The following is a 17,753-nucleotide window of genomic DNA, read 5'->3' as shown; positions in this document are numbered from 1 at the left end:
TTTGACTCAAGGAATCGCTCACAGGGTGAGATCCAGCCAGGCCCAGGCCTCGTGCAGGGAGGGGACGGACAGTCCGACCCAGAACTGGTTTGACCCTTGGGTCAGGTCCTTTAGGAACTCCTGCAGTGAGCGTGCGACAGGCAGCTGGTGCCTGTAACGCTCTGGTCTTGCACATCCAAGTCTTCATCTATGTCAGCCACAGAACTACAGGCTGTTGTATCTGTCTGGCAATCCCTAGAGACAGCTGTCTGTCCATCCCTCCCTTTACATACCTCGCTCTCTCTCTCACACCCAGCCCCTCCGTTCCAGCTGAGCTGCGTGTGGCACACAGAGAATGGGGAGGCTAATGATGGTTTAATAGCACCTTTGTCCTCCCACCCCAATCCCAGAGCTAGTGATTTAGGCTGGGCATGTCAAAGCCACCTATGGGGTTTGGACACCCTTTTATTAACAATTAATGGGAACAGAGTGTCCAAACACCCTAGGCAGCTGTGAAAATCCTAGCCCAAAAATGTATCTGAATGAGCCCCTTGGCCTCTGTTCCCAGGGCCCCATCCCTGCAGGGGCAGCTCCAGCAGGATGTTATCATCTGTGTGTCTGTCCATCTATCCCCATACACACCTAGCTTTCTAGACATCCACCCATGTATCCATCCTATGCTCACCCCTCCCTCTGTTTCTGTCCATCCATCCCCAGCCCTCTGTCTTTCTATCCATAAAGACTTCAAGTGACAGGGAATCCACCATTGACACTCGGTCAAACCAGCAAATGACTTGTGTCCTGTGCTGCAGAGGAAGATGAAAACCTCCCCAGGGTCTCTGCCAGACATGGAGGAAAATTCCTTCCTGACTCCAAAGCTGGCGATCAGTTAGACCCTGAGCATGTGGGCAAGAGCCACCGGCCAGACACCTGGGAAGGAATTCTCTGCACTAACTCCGAGCTCTGCCCATCTCGTGTCCCATCACCGGCCGCTGGGCATATTTGCAGCTCTCCATCGCAGATCGGCTACACGTTATTGTAGGCCGTCTCATCACACTGACCCCGGCTCAAACTTGTCAAGCTCAGTCTTAAAACAAATTAGGTGTTTTGGCCCCACTGCTCCAGAACTTCACTCCTCTGCCGGTTAGAAACCTTCATCTAATTTCAAGCCCATATGTATTGATGGCCAGTTTATGTCCATTTGTTCTTGAGCCAACATAGGTCCTTGACTCAAATAACTCCTTCCCCTCCCTGCTGTTGATCTCTCTGATGTACTAATAGAGAGCAATCATCTCCCCGCAGCCTTCCTTGGGTTCGGGTTAATAGGCCAAGCTTCTTAATCTCCTCTCATAAGGCAGGTTTCCCGTTCCTCGCATCAGCCTAGCAGCCCTTCCCTGCACCTGGTCCAGTGTGAATTCATCTTTCTTAATCATGGGAGACCAGACCTGCCCATGCAGTATTCCAGAGCAGCTCTCACGCCTGCTTTGTATAACCATACAATCGTAGCCTCGAGAGGTCTTCTAGTCCGGTCCCCTGCACTCAAGGCAGGACTAAGTATTATCTAGACCTTCCCTGATAGGTGTTTTTCCAATCTGCTCTTAAAGATTTCCAATGACAGAGATTCCACAGCCTCCCTGGGCAATTTATTCCAGTGCTGCCCTGCCCTGACGGTCAGTACTAACGAACGGCGCTAACGCTTCCCTGGAAATACCTTGCTAACTCAATCCTAGGCTGCTGCAGGCTTTTTTCATAGCCTCAAGTTGGCCACTCATAGGCATCCTCCCCGCCCAGCTGCTTGGCGCGGAGACAGACACCCGCCTATCTCTATCTGACAGGACACTGCGCCGGCGGCTCACGCTCACTCCAGAGAGGCATGCCCTGAGTGGATAGCTAGCAGAGCTGGGTGTCTGGCTGTCATGCTCCCTCAGAGGGGTGGGGCTTAGGGCAGACCCTTCTCATCTCCCATTGGCTTCATTAGGTGTCTCCTTGCCTAGCATACTGGCTACTGTGAATGCCAATCTCTCTCCCTCCCCATTCATGGTGTAGGGAAGCCTGGGGGCTGAACTCAGGCTTGCTGGATCCCGCTGTTGTTCCCGTGATTTTTCTCGACATCCGTTAGGTGTTGGGACTCGGCATCACGACGCCCTTTGTGTGTCCAGGCCTCCCTGCCTTGAAGCACGGAAGGATGGCCCAGGCGTTAGGATGTTAGTCTGGGACCTGCAAAACCCGGCTTTGATTTCCTCCACCGCCTTGGGTGAGTCTCTTAGGTCCAGCTCTTCCATGGTATATTAAGGTTGCCTAAGTCCCACTGAAATGAACCTGGGCCTTGGTTCCCATCTGTAACAGGGGTGACATAGGGAGCACTGCCCTGCCTTTTTGGGCTAAACACATGAAAGGGTCAGGGTGACTAGATGCTTTGTAATGGGGTCCATAGAGGAGCCTAGCAGATGGGAGCTCGGGGGTAGTGCAGTGCGACTGCAGGCTTCAATGAGGTGGTGTTGAATTGTGAATCGTCCTGATGAAGAGCCTGTTTTGGCAAACAGAGGATATTACTCCCATGCAGAGTGTGCTGGAGGAGCAGGCAGAGTGCGTGTGTGTGTGTCGGGTTCCTCACCAGAGGCTGTGAAGGAAATGTAGGTGGCTAACCCAAAGCCCAGGGCCACCCGTGCGGACCCACAGTGAGCAGGGGGAGGCCCAGGAGAAGGTGAATGACGGTTACTCGGGTGGCGTGTGTTGTCCTGGGCTCAGAGGGGCTGCGGGAGACCCGGGCCGGACGCCTCCGCTGTTCCTCGCAGGAAAGGGCGAGGCAGCGCCGCGCATGGGTCACGCTGGCTAGCTGCTCATCGATCCGCCCCGAGCTGCCGGGCCCTGCTCTCCCCGCTCGCCCCGCTGGGCGCCGCCTTATTTCTGCAGGTCCTGCCCGGGCTCCGGGACCCGGGGAAACCCACAGTCTGTCGCGCGCCTGGCTGGAGCTGCCTGTGGGCGTGACGCCGGGCTCCGAGCGCTGCTGGGATTGGCCAGGGCCGCTGTTAGCTTCCACGTTCCATCATTGATGCTTCCGGAGCCTGGGATTTCTTTGGCTCCTGGCGGGCCAGCCCTAAAACAATGAGCGGCCAATCAGAGCAGGGGGAGGAGTCAGAACAGTTTTCCTGTAACTAGGACCCATCGTCTTCTTGCTGCTTCTCCGGATTGCTGGGGCTGCTCCTCCAGCCCTGGGGCTGCTCTGCAAACCCGGGTGAAACTAACCTTCCGTGGCTGAGCTGTCCTGCGCCGAGCTGGCCGGGGGGCTGCGGACCAGGTGAGCAGGGAGCTGCAGACAGGGTGGGGGAGTCGGGCTGGCTCCGTCCTGCCTCCCCCCTGCTGTGTCTGTGAATCCAGCTCTGCTCCCAGCTCATTTGCCCAGTTACGAGCCAGGGGTTGCATGGAGAGCTGGGACGGCGCGGCGCGGGGGATTGAACCACACAGAAATCGCCCACGGAGGCAGCACCAACCGATCAGTGCCGGGGGGTGGGTGAGAGGAGAGACCGAGGGGGAGGGAAAAGACAAAAGAGGAGGAAGAAAGGGAGGAAATGGGGGTGGGAGGAGAGAAGGGAATTAAAAAGCCAGGCGGGAAGAAGCGGACGAGCAGGGGCTGCAGGGCGACGCGAAGCGAAGCTGCCGCAGGGACCCAGGCGGAGTCCCTGACCCCGGGACAGGCTAGCTTCCTTCCTCTGCTCCTGCCTTGCTCGCTGTTGGAGGGAAGCGACTCTCTGGTTTGCTGACCCCGTCCCAGGCCGGGTGCGGCGGTCGCTGAGTCGGTGGCGAGGCGTGTGTGGACAAGGCAGGGCAGAATCGTAACTGAGCAGCATTTTCTACCCCGCGGGGCAGGGGCAGTGACGGGCCAAGGGGCCGGGCAGGGAGAAATGGGCTCCCTACATGTGCCCAGGGGACTCGTACTAGGGGAACTGCTGCACTTTTTCCTCCTGACTCCCTCTGCCCGGGCAGGTGATGAACAGGCTGGGGAGGATTCGGTGTGTCTCAGTCCATGTTGGCAAACAGCGATTTCGCCGCACGCGAACCGACGCGGAAAAAATGCTGTTGATCAAACAGTACAGCTCGGTATCGTGGGAAAAGTGCTGCGGGAGACCTTTAATAAAGTCACAATCCAGAGATTAGACTTGTGAGCTGGGCTGGTTACAGACGGGCTAGGAACCGGATGGTAAAACCAGGGATGGTTTGTGGCTAGGAGGACATGTATACAGTTTCCATATTTGGACATGTGAGGTTGCCAATATGCAGTTCAGTGGTTTACACGGCATTTAGTTTTGGAACCTCAACGTCTCCTGTCACTGTATAATTGTCGGCTTTCCCCCCTGGGATATCTTCCCCTAAATGTCTAAATTCCTTTTGCTGGCTCTGAGCCCGATGAGATCTAAGACCTCTGGTCGACTCCATGCTGGAGCGCGTTTGGGCCTTACAGTAGCCATACAGAGTACAGTGACAAAGCTCTCTCCATGCTGGCTGCACAGCAAATGAACGTTCAAATTTTCCCGGAGCATGAGGGTGTCATGCGGGCTGGCTTTGGGGGGGGGGGGGGCATTTAGTATATTGTGTGACATCAGTATGGCAGAATCATAATAATCCATGTGGGATATGCCATGTCAGGTACTGTTCGGAAGGTTATAATGTGCTAAGTAAGATAATAATACTTATAATAATAATAACAAACTGCCCGTGATCTCTTATGTCTGGTCTCACCCCTTCTATCACCATGTCCACACTACAGCCTACTTGGTAAAACATATGTAGCTCAGGGGTGTGAGTATCTCCTGCAGAGTGAGATAATTTATGGCAGCATAAGCGCCAGTGTGCACAGTGCTATGTTGGCAGGAGAGCTTCTCTTGCTGACAGAGCTTCTGCAGCTCGTGGGGGTGTTTTTTTTTATGCCGACGGGAGAGCTCTCTCCCATTGACATCGAGTGTCTTCACCATGCGTGCTGCAGCGGTGCAGCTGTATTGATCGAGATGCTCGGCTGCAGTGCTGCTAGTGTAGACAGGTGACTCTGGGGTCTGCTCAGCATCTCAGCAAGCAGAGACCCTCCTGCTTTCTCTCTCTCTCCAGCCTTGTCTTCTGACACATGGTGGTCAATAGCCCAGCTTGCTCTGAGAGCATCCCCTCTTCAGTATAGTCTGTGTCCCCTTTTGCCATGTGGGATTGTCTGAGCTCCATGGACCTCCCTTATTTCTCAAGTAAATTCTTCACTGAGGTACATTCCTATGCCAATAGCAGAATCAGGGCTACTTGGTTTAGTTACTGAGATACAATTTTTCAACTTTTTAATCCTATTAGCCCTGCAGAGTGAAGGGAAGTCTGGGAAAGGACTCTTTCATCCAGCAGACAAAGGAAGAGTGAGATCTAATGGCTGGAAGTGAAAGCAAGATAGATTAGGCTAGAAATAAGGTGCACATATGTTACTATGTGGGAGATTTACCACTGTAACAAATTACCAAGTGTTGTGGTGGGTCCCCGTCACTTGGAGTCTTTAAATCATTGCTGGGTGTCTCTCAGAGATCTGCTCTAGCTCAGACACCAGTTGATGATGCAGGAATCACTGGGTGAGTGATTTTTGGCCTGTGCTCAAAACAGGAGGTCAGACGAGATGATCAGAATGGTCCCTTCTGGCCTCATCAATTGTGAATCTGTGACTTAATCTGGCTAATGCTGGTTCATATAGAAGCATCACCTTCTGTGGTTGATAAAGGTGCGTAGTAGTGTTTTTAGGAAAATTTAGCCACAGAGGGGAGAATAAGTGAGCTACCTTATTTCCTCAGATGAATGAAATTCATAAATACATAGGGAAGCAGGGATGGCTGGAAATTTCCCATTCTGAAATAGGATTGCCCTGATGGGAAGAGGGGTTTTCTGAAAGTGTGTGGCACACCCATAGGGAATGGTCACTGGATGTTTTTTTTAACATGGCTTTATTAAATTATAGAATATTATTGATAGTTTCCCATTTCTCCTTTCAGGATGAGGCAAGCACATCAAGCAGGTACTGTGCGTGCATTTGCCATTTTCATTTCCCCTTACACTCCTGTTAGATGCACTGCAGAATTACTGCACTCAAAAACTGAGCTGAAAGATGACGGAGAATGTCTTCTTTTTAGGAGTGAAGATGGGAATGTTCAGTGACAGGAAGCCATTTTTACTGAACGGCAGGAGCTCGGAGGTAATGACACCGATCTCACATTCAGCAGTGCCTACCCCAGTGCTCAGAACTCATGAGTCAGCTCCAAATACATGACAAGCCTGGCTTAAAAATATCACAAGATTTTGAACAAAAACAATTGTCACCTCAGTTTTGAACATTTAAGGAAATTCCAGCCACCCCATTCCCCACTGCCTGCCTCCACAATGTGTGTGTGGCCTTTCAGGATGCAGGTCTGGTCTTAAGAATCATAGAATCATAGAGTTGGAAGGGACCTTAGGAGGTCATCTAGTCCAACCCCCTGCTCAGAGCAGGACTAACCTCAGCTAAATAATCCCAGCGAAGGTTTTGTCAAGCCATAGCTTAAAAACCTCTGAAGATGGAGATTCCACCACCTCCCTAGGTAACCCATTCCAGTGCTTCACCACCCTCCTAGTGAAAAACTTTTTCCTAATGTCCAACCTAGACCTCCCCCACTGCAACTTGAGACCGTTGCTCCTTGTTCTGTCGTCTGCCACCACCGAGAACAGCCTAGCTCCATCCTCCCTGGAACCCCCTTTCAGGTAGTTAAAGGCCGCTATCAAATCCCCCCTCATTCTTCTTTTTTGCAGGCTAAATAAGCCCAGTTCCCTCAGCCTCTCCTCAAAAGTGCTGTGCTCCAGCCCCCTAAGCATTTTTGTTGCCCTCCGCTGGACTCTCTCCTACTTGTCCACATCCTTTTTGTAGTGGGGGCCCTGAAACTGGACACAATATTCTAAATGCGGCCTCACCAACGCCGAATAGAGGGGAATGATCACTTCCTGCGATCTGCTGGCAAAGCTCCTACTAATGCAGCCCAATATGCTATTAGCCTTCTTGGCAACCAGGGCACACTGCTGACTCATATCCAGCTTCTTATCCACTGTTACCCCCAGGTCCTTTTCTGCAGAGTTGCTGCCTAGCTCGTCGGTCCCCAGTCTATAGCTGTGCATGGGATTCTTCCGTCGTAAGTGCAGGACTCTGCACTTGTCCTTGTTGAACCTCATCAGATTTCTTTTGGCAAAATCCTCTAATTTGTCTAGGTCCTTCTTTATCTTATCCCTACCTTCCAGGGTATCTACCACTCCCCTTAGCTTAGTGTCATCCGCAAACTTGCTGAGGGTGCAATCTACCCCATCCTCCAGATCATTGATAAAGATGTTGAACAAAACCGGCCCCAGGATTGACCCCTGGGGCACTCCACTTGTGACCGGCTGCCAGCTAGACATGGAGCCATTGATCACTGCTCGTTGAGCTCTATGCTCTAGCCACTTCTCTATCCATTTTATAGTCCATTCATCCAACCCAGACTTCCTTAACTTACTGATAAGAATACTGTGAAAGACCGTATCAAAAGCTTTGCTAAAGTCAAGGTATATCACGTCCACCGCCTTTCCTACATCCACAGAGCCAGTCACCTCTTCATAGAAAGCAATCAGGTTGGTCAGGCATGACTTTCCCTTGGTGAATCCGTGTTGACTGTTCCTGATCACCTTCCTGTCTTCCAAGTGCCTTAAAATGGATTCCTTGAGGACCTGCTCCATGATTTTTCCAGGGATTGAGGTGAGGCTGACCGGTCTGTAGTTCCTTGGATCCTCTTTCCTCCCTTTTTTGAAGATGGGCACTATATTCCAGTCATCAGGGACCTCCCCCAATTGCCACGAGCTTTCAAAGATAATAGCCGATGGTTCTGAAATCACCTCAGCCAACTCCCTCAGCACCCTCGGGTGCATTGCATCCGGCCCCATGGACTTGTGTATGTCCAATCTTTCTAAATAGTCTTGGACCTGTTCCTTCAGCACTGCTGGATGTTCACCTCCTTCCCATTCTGTGTCGCCCAGTGCAGCAGTCTGGGAGCTGACCTTGTCTGTGAAGACAGAGGCAAAAAAGGCATTGAGTACCTCAGCTTTCTCCACATCCTCTGTCACTAGGTTGCCTCCCTCATTCTATAAGGGGCCCACACTTTCCCTAATCTTCCTCTTGTTGGTAAGATACCTGTAGAAACCCTTCTTGTTCCCCTTCACGTCCCTTGCTAGCTGCAACTCTAATTGTGCTTTGGCCTTCCTGATTTCATTCCTGCACGTTTGAGCAGTGTTTTTATAATCCTCCCTAGTCATCTGACCAAGCTTCCACTTCTTGTAAGCTTCTTTTTTGTGTTTAAGTTCACCAAAGACTTCTTTGTTAAGCCAAGCTGGACACCTACCATATTTCCTATTCTTTCTGCACATTGGGATGGTTTGTTCCTGTGCCCTCAATAAGGTTTCTTTAAAATACAGCCAGCTCTCTTGGATTCCTTTCCCCCTCATATTAGCCTCCCAGGAGATCCTGCCCATCAGTTCCCTGAGGGAGTCAAAGTCTGCTTTTCTGAAGTCCATGGTCCATATCCTGCTGTTCTCCTTTCTTCCTTTCTTCAGGATCATGAACTTGACCATCTCATGGTCACTTCTGCCTACATACAAATGCATACAAATGTAAGCATGTCCTGGAGTTGGGGCGTTAGCCCAAATGGTGGAGGTGTTGGTAGCTCTCCAGGTTTGTATTCAGACTGCACAGGGGTGGGGGTTGGTCACAGGCCTTCATGTACACACTCTAGGCTGAGATCATGAGATTAGAGAGGCAGGATGGTCCAGTGGTTACAGCAGTAGCCTGCTGTGCCACAGATGTCCTGCGGGACGTTGGGTAAGTCACTGAGGGACAAATTATTAAAGCTATTTAGGTGCCTAAAGATGCAGATTAGCACCTAGTGGGATTTTCAGATGTGCCCACATGCCATTGATTTCAATAGGAGTTAGGCACCTAGTTGCCTTTTAAAATCTTCTAGGCACTTATCTGAATCTTTGGGTGCCTCAATCCCTGTAGAAAACGTCTCTCTGTGACTCCAGTCCTTGTCTGTACAATGGGGATAATAGTAGGACTCTACCTCACAGAGGGGTTGTGAGCATAAATACACGAAAGGTTGTGAAGAGCCCAGACACTATGATTATGAGGCCATATAGGTACCTAAAACTGAGCATGGCACCAGCAGAGTTCAGTCTCCAGTCAAAGCATTCTGCTTAACACCAGAGGTGTGTGTTTAATGCTCAAGAGATGTGGGCAACGTTTTCCACACTGCTGTGATGGAGTTACATCTGTTTGGGTGACCCTGAGTGTGGTTTGCAAGAGTGGTTTGGAAAAGTTTAACTTCTGGGTGACTTTAGTTAAAGCTGAATCTTAACTTTCAATTTCCATGGTTTTAAAATTTGATTTCTGAAAATCTAAAATTGATTGTAATGCTTTTTTTAAAAAAGTGTCTGGCACGTCTGCTCAACCTTCCCTGAAACTGAGCGAAACGGTCTGTGTGTGATAATAATTAGCTACGCTGTGTTTAGTGTTGGTTCTAAATAAGGAGCTAGATAACTGACAGGCAGATTCCCACATTTTCTGTGATGACCTAGATAAACCCAGAGTAGGCTGAAGTAGCTCCGGGTGAAATGTTCGTCCATTTGGAAGGCAGCATGAGACCTAGACCCAACTGAGATCCTGCTTACATCCCATTTTGAGGCTCTAAATGTGACATTAAGTGGGGGGGCCTTGCGCTGGTCCCCTGGGAAGAGGAGAAGTCCGTCCTTTCTGAATGATTCTGCAGTGAAAGAGAGCTCTAGATACCGTGGGGCACTCAGAAAGTTGTTCTTTTTCCCATGACTAAACTTGTGTGTCCTGCCCTAAACATGACAGAGTGCTCGCCAGCCGCAAATGTCACAAGTAAGGACACGATTCTGGCACAGAGGGCACGGAGCAGCATTCCCCAGGGCTGCCAGAGCAGTGGCCCCTGCCATCAGTCAGCCGCCGGTAGCACTCCCAGTGTTAATACCCCCTTCCCTCAGGAAAAGTCAGGGACAGGCCACGGGTTTCCATTAATTTTTGTTTATTGCCTGCAACCTGTCCCTGACTTTTACTAAAAATACCCCTGACAGAATCTAAACCTTCCTCATAAGCAGTCGTCCTGCCGGCTCTCAGTCGATTCCCTGTAACTCCACTTGTGCTCACCAGGTGGCATCAGTTTGTGACTAATGTGACCAGACTGTACGTACTCCTCAAATTACCTTGTCTTGGGCACTCAGCTAGTCCCATAAATGAATTCAGCTATTCTTAAAGTTGACACATGTTGGCAACCAATTGTTGCTCATAGCTAGAGATCAAACTAGGGCTCAGTTGATTGCACCAGAGTCTCCAACACTCAAGCACTGAACAGGGCGTGTGGGCATCCATCAGCCCTGTGCTGAAAATCTAATTAATTTTTTGTAAAAAAGGTTTTGCTCCTCTGGTTTAGCTCATCAATTGTCTCCTGTGCTAATGACGAGTTAAAGGGATTACACTGAAGATGTGCAGACAGAGAGGCTAACTGCCTGGACAAATAGCTCTTCTTTTACAGCACTGGGGTGGCTCTGAGGACAAGTCCCAGTCATTGAATTGGAGCTCTGACCTAGGCAGTGTGGGTTTAAATCCAAACTGAGGGGGATGTTTCAAGAACAAAAATCAGGCCTACTGCTCCAATCTGCCTCTTCCAAGGGGGCTTGATTTTGTGGAAATGTGCTCTGAGTACAGCAGAATAATCCAAAGGCTACTTTTGAGCAGAAAATAAACTACACAAGCAAATGGTTGCCAGGAAGGGAATGTGTGCCCCATTGCCCGCCCCTTTTCTTGTCCCCCTTTAGCTACCTGGTTCCCCCCCTCCCATTACCCTCCCTGGTACCTGTCCCTCCCCTCACGCTGCTCTGCCCTCCATTCACCACCCCTTCCCTCCCCTCTGCACCTGGGCGCCTGATTCACTGTGTACTTCTGGTGCTTGCCCCACTCTTCATTCCCCCACCCCTCGCACCTGACCCTTCCCACAACTCCCCTCTGCCCCCTGGAGCCCACAACCTCCTCCTTTCCTGTGCCCCTTGGAGTCCCCCTATTTCCTCACGCCCCTCTGCCCTTCAGAGCCCCCCCCTTCCCTTTGCCCCTGGGTCTGTCCCTTTCCTTCCCCTAGAGCCCAACCCTCCCCTCACACCCCACAGCCTCTGGAACCTGCCCCTCCCTTCACCCCCTCTGTCCTCCTGATGCCTGTTCCTTCCCTTGGCCCCCACTGCCCTTGTATCTGCCCCTCCTCTTCCTCTCCCAGTATCAGCCTGTCCCCTCCCCTTTCCCTGGGCTGCCCTCCCCTGCCCTGCCCCTGCTGACAGCTTCCCACCCCTCCTGCTCTCCTTCCCCTCAAGTTCGCTCCCATGGGCACAGGGGCCCTGACTCCCCTTAACGGGCAACAACCTCCCCCCCCACCCAGGGATTAACGGGGATGCAGGTTAATTTCCCTTTGATCCCCGTGACCAGCCCCTGCCCTGGTCCTGACTCTGTGACTCTCTCCCCAGTGGACGTGACTCTGGATCCAGACACGGCAAATCCCTGGCTCGTCCTGTCTGAGGATCGGAAACGTGTGAGACGTGGAGACACGCCAGGATCTGCCCGACAATCCTGAGAGATTTGATACTTACCCTGAAGTCCGGGTGCTGAGGGGTTCCCGGGCGGGAGGCGTTACTGGGAGGTGGAGGTGGGAGACAAGCCTAGATGGGACCTGGGGTTTTGTAGGGAATCTGTGAGCAGGAAGGGGCTGGTCACACTCTCACCTGAGGATGGATACTGGGCCATGGGACTGAGGAATGGGGAATACAAGGCCCTCACCTCCCCCTGGACCATCCTCCCCGTGAGCGTCAGGCCCAGCCAGGTGGGGATTTTCCTGGACTATGAGGCGGGCGAGGTCTCATTTTACAATGTCACTGACAGGTTCCAGCTCTTCACTGTCACTGGCACCTTCTCCGGGACGCTTCGCCCTTATTTCCCTCCTGGTCCCAGTGCTGGGGGTAAAAACGCGACTCCCCTGATCATCTGCCCGGTCCCAGCCCAGGCTGGAGGGAATCTCTGTCCCTGACAGCGACACCCGCAGCAGAGACTTTCCCCTCCCAGTGCTGAGCAGCCCCCAGGCCTGTTCCCAAGGGAGGGTCTAAAGGGCATCACCCGCCTGCCCCCCGCCCCTCAGTTCTCAGCCCCAGGCCTGTGGGCTGGGGGAGGGGCAGGGCAGGGTGTGTGGGTTGGGTGGGTGCAGAATCAGGGGTGGCGGCTGAAGGTGGGGGTGGGGAGCGGGCTGCAGCAGCAGAAAGGGAAGAGTCCAGCTACATGTGGAAGACTTGTGGGGGGGGGGATGTAACCAGGGGGAAGGAGAGAGGCCCCCTCCTGCTCCAGGCCTTTGGTGGGAACAGAGCATTATCTTCTTTCCCTCCCTTGCATATTGTATATTTTAAAGACTGTTAGTAGGTTTCAAGGTGATGTGCCTGCGCTCTGTGCAATAATCCTGTAAACAACAAACAGGGGTGGGTATAATTGTACTCATTATGTAGTTGTTAATATTCATTTTATAGGTGTCCATGTAACCCAGTAAGGGTCTATGGGGGTTCCTTGGACTGTATACAGTCACATACTGTTATAGATAAAAGGATTGTAAAGTTACCCCTTTGTCGCTCACTTGTGGTGTCGAGGTGGAACGAGCAGGCAATAAAGGTTCCGTCTACATGTTATTCCCAGTTTTTCAGACAGGGAACAGTAGATCTGAAAATAGATAATTTTCTCATAAAATTTCCTCCTGAAATACCTGTGTTCCTTTCCTGTTTCCCACTGACATTATGCGTATATTCTGGGGTTTCTTATCCAATCTTACTGTGTTACTACATTGGAAAATACATTGGTAAGCAGGTTAATGTACAAAATCATTTTTGGTACCTGAAGAGACATAAAATTGTGTTGTCACCAACAACTTACAGCACGAACTCTCCCAGCGACAGTGGTGGGGATGTTCATGTGTAACTATCTGGCTGTGGAAGGGCTCCCCCGTCAGCTCCTGGAGCCCCCGGCTGGCAGGCCTGCTATGAGAATTAAGCAGCACAAATATCTATTACTCTCTATGCTGCAGGCACATCGCAGCACAGCAGCAGTTCCTGCTCCCTGGCACAGCCTTTTACACTGCTGGTCTCTGCTCAAGCTTGTGAGTTAGTTACTTCACCAGGCTCCCGACAGGTTCAAGTTTTCCCCTCGACCCTTCCAAACCCAACTACCTCAGTCCCTCCTCCCCTCACTACACCCGTGCCCTGGCTGTTCTCCGTGATCAGGGGGCTGGCTCCAAAGGGCTCAGTGTGTAGCTGCTAACAGCCCATCACACTGCTGTGAGTGTGTAGGTGACCATATGGTGACAATAACACCATAAATTGTTACCTCATTATTCAGTTCTGAACCCAGCTCTGCCAGTATCTGATCTGCACTTCCATATCAATATCTAATGTTACAGTGTTTCTTATCCACCTCATGTGCGATTGTAGTTTGAAATGGAAATCCTTCCACTTATTTTGAAAAATAATCTGTAGCTCTCAGCACATACTGGTATCCCTTCTTCAGTACTGGGTATGACACCATGAAATCCATTCCCAGCAATTCCAAGGGTTTAACAACATAAGTGCCAGGATATAGACTAGAGTTCTAATTTGGATCTTTCCTATGACATTTTTATAATAATTAGATATGTACTAAGCAAGTCAACATTCTAATGTGTGGCTTTTGTAACAGTTCATGTCTCCACACAGTCAGAATGTAAGTTCTTGCCTTATTTCAAAAGTAACTCAATACAATATAGACCAAAGGGCTGCAAGTGAAAACTTGAATAAATACGTAGTACGAGCAGTACGGTCCCTTTTTTAAGCCATGTCCCAGCTCTCCCGACTTTTTTTTTTTTTTTTTTTTTTCGGTGTGCAAAAGCCGGCATTTGTCCTGCTTGCTCTTGCCAATGTGTCAAAAAAAGTAGGGTTTGTGGAGGAACATACGGGGAGGGAGATGGGGGGGTGGGTGACACAAGGATGCCAGGCCTGTGCAGGGGTGGCAGGGCTTGGGCGACACCAGCCCTGAGTGGGGGTGGGGAGAAGCAGGCAGGGCTCATGCCAGCCCCGCTCAGGAAGGGCATTGGGCAAGGGGCTCAGGCCAGCCCCATGAGTGAAGGGGGAGGCTTGGGCTAGCCCCATGCAGTGTCCTGTTGGGGAAATATGGTCACCCTAGATTTAAGTATATTAATTTTCATCACACACAGACACAAATAGAGAAAGAGAGAGAGAGTTTGCCTTCCAATAAAAAATTAACAGAAAATCAAGGCAGATTAAGTTGTTCTGATTCATTCATTCTTTTGGATATTGGAGCTATTTTTCTGGTATCCCCAAACCTGGGCAATTCTTTCCCCAAAGGACTTTCCTGGGTATTAGTCACAGAAAAAAGCCTTTCGCATCCTATTAATTGATATTTGATAATTGCAAACATATCTACATACATATTAATCAAACCTTCTTTTCAAAGCATGACACATAAATTGGAGACACACAATCATAGTAAACCACACTTAACGATGCAGCATTCACAGGCCTTCACGAGGGTAAGACAGGAAAGTTTGAGCTGTGTGCCTAAGTTCCATTTTAGCCTTTGAAAATCTGTCCAGATATGATCAGTGGAGATCAGGTTTCATTTAAATTAATCAGGTCACCTACAAAATTGTAATTGTGTAAACTCATAATTAGTGGGGACAAGAAATGTAACAGCACAAAGAGAACGTAAAATCTAAGGAATTCTTTGGGTTCGTAGCACTTCTCCCGACAGGCACAGAATGTTTGCAGAGAAACTGGCAGTGCAGGAGGCCTCTCTCGCTGGAGATTGCTAAGTGGGAGACTCGAAGTGTTTGTCATGAGGTAACAAAGCAAGGTCAGCAATTTACCGCTGCATGGGGTTGTCCGGGGCCAGTTAACTCCCAGTAAAACTAAAGTGACTCGTCTCCACGATGTTTATGACTGAAAACTCCTAAGTGATGCTCTACTGAGAGGCACCACCAGGGGCTGGTGCCCCAGACATGGAATTTTTTCTGCTTCCCTCTGCAGGTGTCCTGCCAGCACACTGAGTATTGCAGGAGCGCTCGCCCGCCTGTGACTTTCCTCAGCATTTCCAGCACCCAGGAGGCTGTGACTCTACTGCAGCTGGGCACCGACAGCTCCTGGTTCCTGGATCTCACGTGGCTGCTCCAAAGAAGGACACAGTCCCTGCTACCACTGAGCTGCTCAGCACAGACTTTGCAGCAAAGCCGCTCAGAGGAGAGAGATGGAGACGTACCTGGCCAGGGCGCTCGGCACATCCTAGAAAGAGGCAAGCTGGGGAAGAGGCAATGATCTGCATCACAGTAACCCCACGGCCTCCCCATCTTCCCTCTGCGAGCAGCAGGAGCTTTACTCTGCCAGACATTACACTGCCATTTCACTTTTCCCTGACTTTCTCCCACTGTACCATAAGGTTTGTCAGCAGATCCCTGTAATACCCAGATAGCTTGTTGTGTCTGCATGGAAGCTGGGTGTTCATTCTCCTGACAGGCCTGGTGCTAGGAAGGGAGGGGTGGAGGGTGGGGCAGGTGATGCCCTTTAGACCCTCCCCTGAGCACAGGCCTGGGGGCTGCTCAGCGCTGGGAGGGGACAGTCTCTGCTGCGGGTGTCACTGTCAGGGACAGAGATTCCCTCCGGCCTGGGCTGGGACCGGGCAGATGATCAGGGGAGCCGCGTTTTTACCCCCAGGACTGACACCAGGACAGAAACAAGGGCGAAGCGTCCCGGAGAAGGTGTCAGTGAAAGTGAAGAGCTGGGACCTGTCAGTGACATTGTAAAATGAGACCTCGCCCGCCTCATAGTCCAGGAAAATCCCCACCCGGCTGGGCCTGATGCTCACGGGGAGGATGGTCCAGAGGGAGGTGAGGGCCTTGTATTCCCCATCCCACAGCCACACGGCCCAGTATCCATTCCTAGGTGTGAGTGTGTCCAGCCCCTTCCTGCTCACAGATTCCCTACAAACCCCCACAGCCCAGCCAGGCTTGTCTCCCACCTCCACCTCCCAGTAACGCCTCCCGCCCGGGAACCCCTCAGCACCCAGCACACAGGGACAAGGATCAAATCTCTCAGGATTGTCGGGCAGATCCTGGCGTGTGTCTCCGCGTCTCACACGTTTCCGATCCTCAGATAGGACGAGCCAGGGATTTGCCGTGTCTGGATCCAGAGTCACGTCCACTGGGGAGAGAGTCACAGAGTCAGGGCCGGGGCTGGTCACGGGGATCAAAGGGAAATTAACCTGTGTCCCCGTTAATCGCTGGGGGAGGGGTTGTTGCCCGTTAAGGGGAGTCAGGTCCCCTCTGCTCATGGGAGCAAACTTGAGGGGAAGGAGAGCAGGAATGGGGGAGGGGTGGGGTGGGAAGGTGTCAGCGGGGGCAGGGCAGGGCAGAGTGAGGTACAAGCCGGGGGCAGCGGGGGTGTCTAGGGCAGGGGTGATCACCGGAGGGCAGAGCGAGGGCTGGGGCAGGTGCCAGTGGGCAGAGTGGGGTGATGGGAGGGGCAGGTGTCAGAAGGCTGGGGGGAAGAGGAGGCCCAGGGAGGCAGAGGGGGAGTGAAAGGGGGGCTGGCCCCAGAGGACTAGAGGGAGCGGGGGAAGGGGCAGCCCTCAGTGGCAGAGGGGTCACCAGGGGAGTGGGGGGCACCCGGTGGACAAAGGATGGGGTGGGGGAAGGTGCAGGTGACAAGGGGACAAAGCGGATAAGGGGTGGGGCAGGCACCAGAGGGGCATGGGGGGGAGTGAGGGGTGTGGTGGGCACTAACAGGGAGATGGGGGAGGGAAGGGGCAGGCACCAGGGGGCAACAGGGGAATGAGAGAAGGGCAGACGTCAGGAGGGAGGGGAAGAGGGTGGTAGAGGTGGGTGCCATGGGCAGGGGGGAGTGAGGAAGGGGCAGGCACCAGGAGGGCTGAGGGGGGCTGGTGGAGGGTGGATGCAAGGAGGGCACAGAGGGGAGGGGCAGGAGGCAGGGGGCAATGGGGGGTGAGGAAGCAGGTAAGCACAGGGGGTCAGAAGAGACGGGTGGGAAGGACAGGCCCTAGGGGCAGTGGGGCACAAAGGGAGGAGTGGGCACCAGGAGGGCAGAGGGAGGATAAGAGGTGCAGGGGTGCAACCCAGAGGGTAAAGGGAGTGGGGGAGGGGGGTGTCAGGGGGCCCAAGTAGGGGTGAGGGAAAGGGCTTGCAGGAGGGCAAGAGATGGGGGTGAGGGTAAAGAAGGGCCCCAGAGGAGGAGCAAAGGGAGGGGCTGGCCCCAGGAGACTAGAGGGAGTGAGGGGTGCAGAAGCCAGGGAGGCAGAGGGGGGGCGAGGGGACAGGCAGGGGTTGGGGGTGGAGAAGGAAGGGGCTTGTGCTGGGGGATGGGGAAGGGTTGGGGGCCAGGTTGGGAGAAGAAAGAGGCAGGCACCGGGGGGCAGATTGGGGGAGAGGCTGGTACAGGAGGGACAGTGGTGGGGTGTGGGATGGGGCAGACACCAGATTCAACAAGGGGCAAAGGAAGGAGCAGGCATGAGAGGGTAGAGGGGGAAGGGAAGGGACGGGTGCCGGGGGTGAGGACAGGTGCCAGCAGGACAGAAGGAGGAAAAGGAAGGGGCAGGGAAAAGGAGGGAAGGGGAG

At 52.4% G+C, this 17,753-nt stretch overlaps 1 long non-coding RNA gene across 1 annotated transcript; it reads left to right on the top strand.

The window, feature by feature from the left end:
- The first annotated feature begins 3,143 nt into the window (after positions 1-3,143).
- LOC137166020 (uncharacterized) lies at positions 3,144-6,291 on the top strand. The gene is made up of 3 exons (XR_010923534.1): positions 3,144-3,277; positions 5,988-6,010; positions 6,126-6,291. It is a non-coding gene; the product is annotated as an uncharacterized lncRNA (long non-coding RNA).
- The last annotated feature ends 11,462 nt before the right edge of the window (positions 6,292-17,753 follow it).

The sequence above is a fragment of the Emydura macquarii genome, unplaced genomic scaffold, assembly GCF_026122565.2.
Source record: "Emydura macquarii macquarii isolate MOO-44397 ecotype Brisbane River unplaced genomic scaffold, CSIRO-AGI_Emac_v2 contig_2776, whole genome shotgun sequence".
NCBI lineage: Eukaryota > Metazoa > Chordata > Testudines > Chelidae > Emydura > Emydura macquarii.
This window is presented reverse-complemented; position numbering and strand designations above follow the sequence as displayed.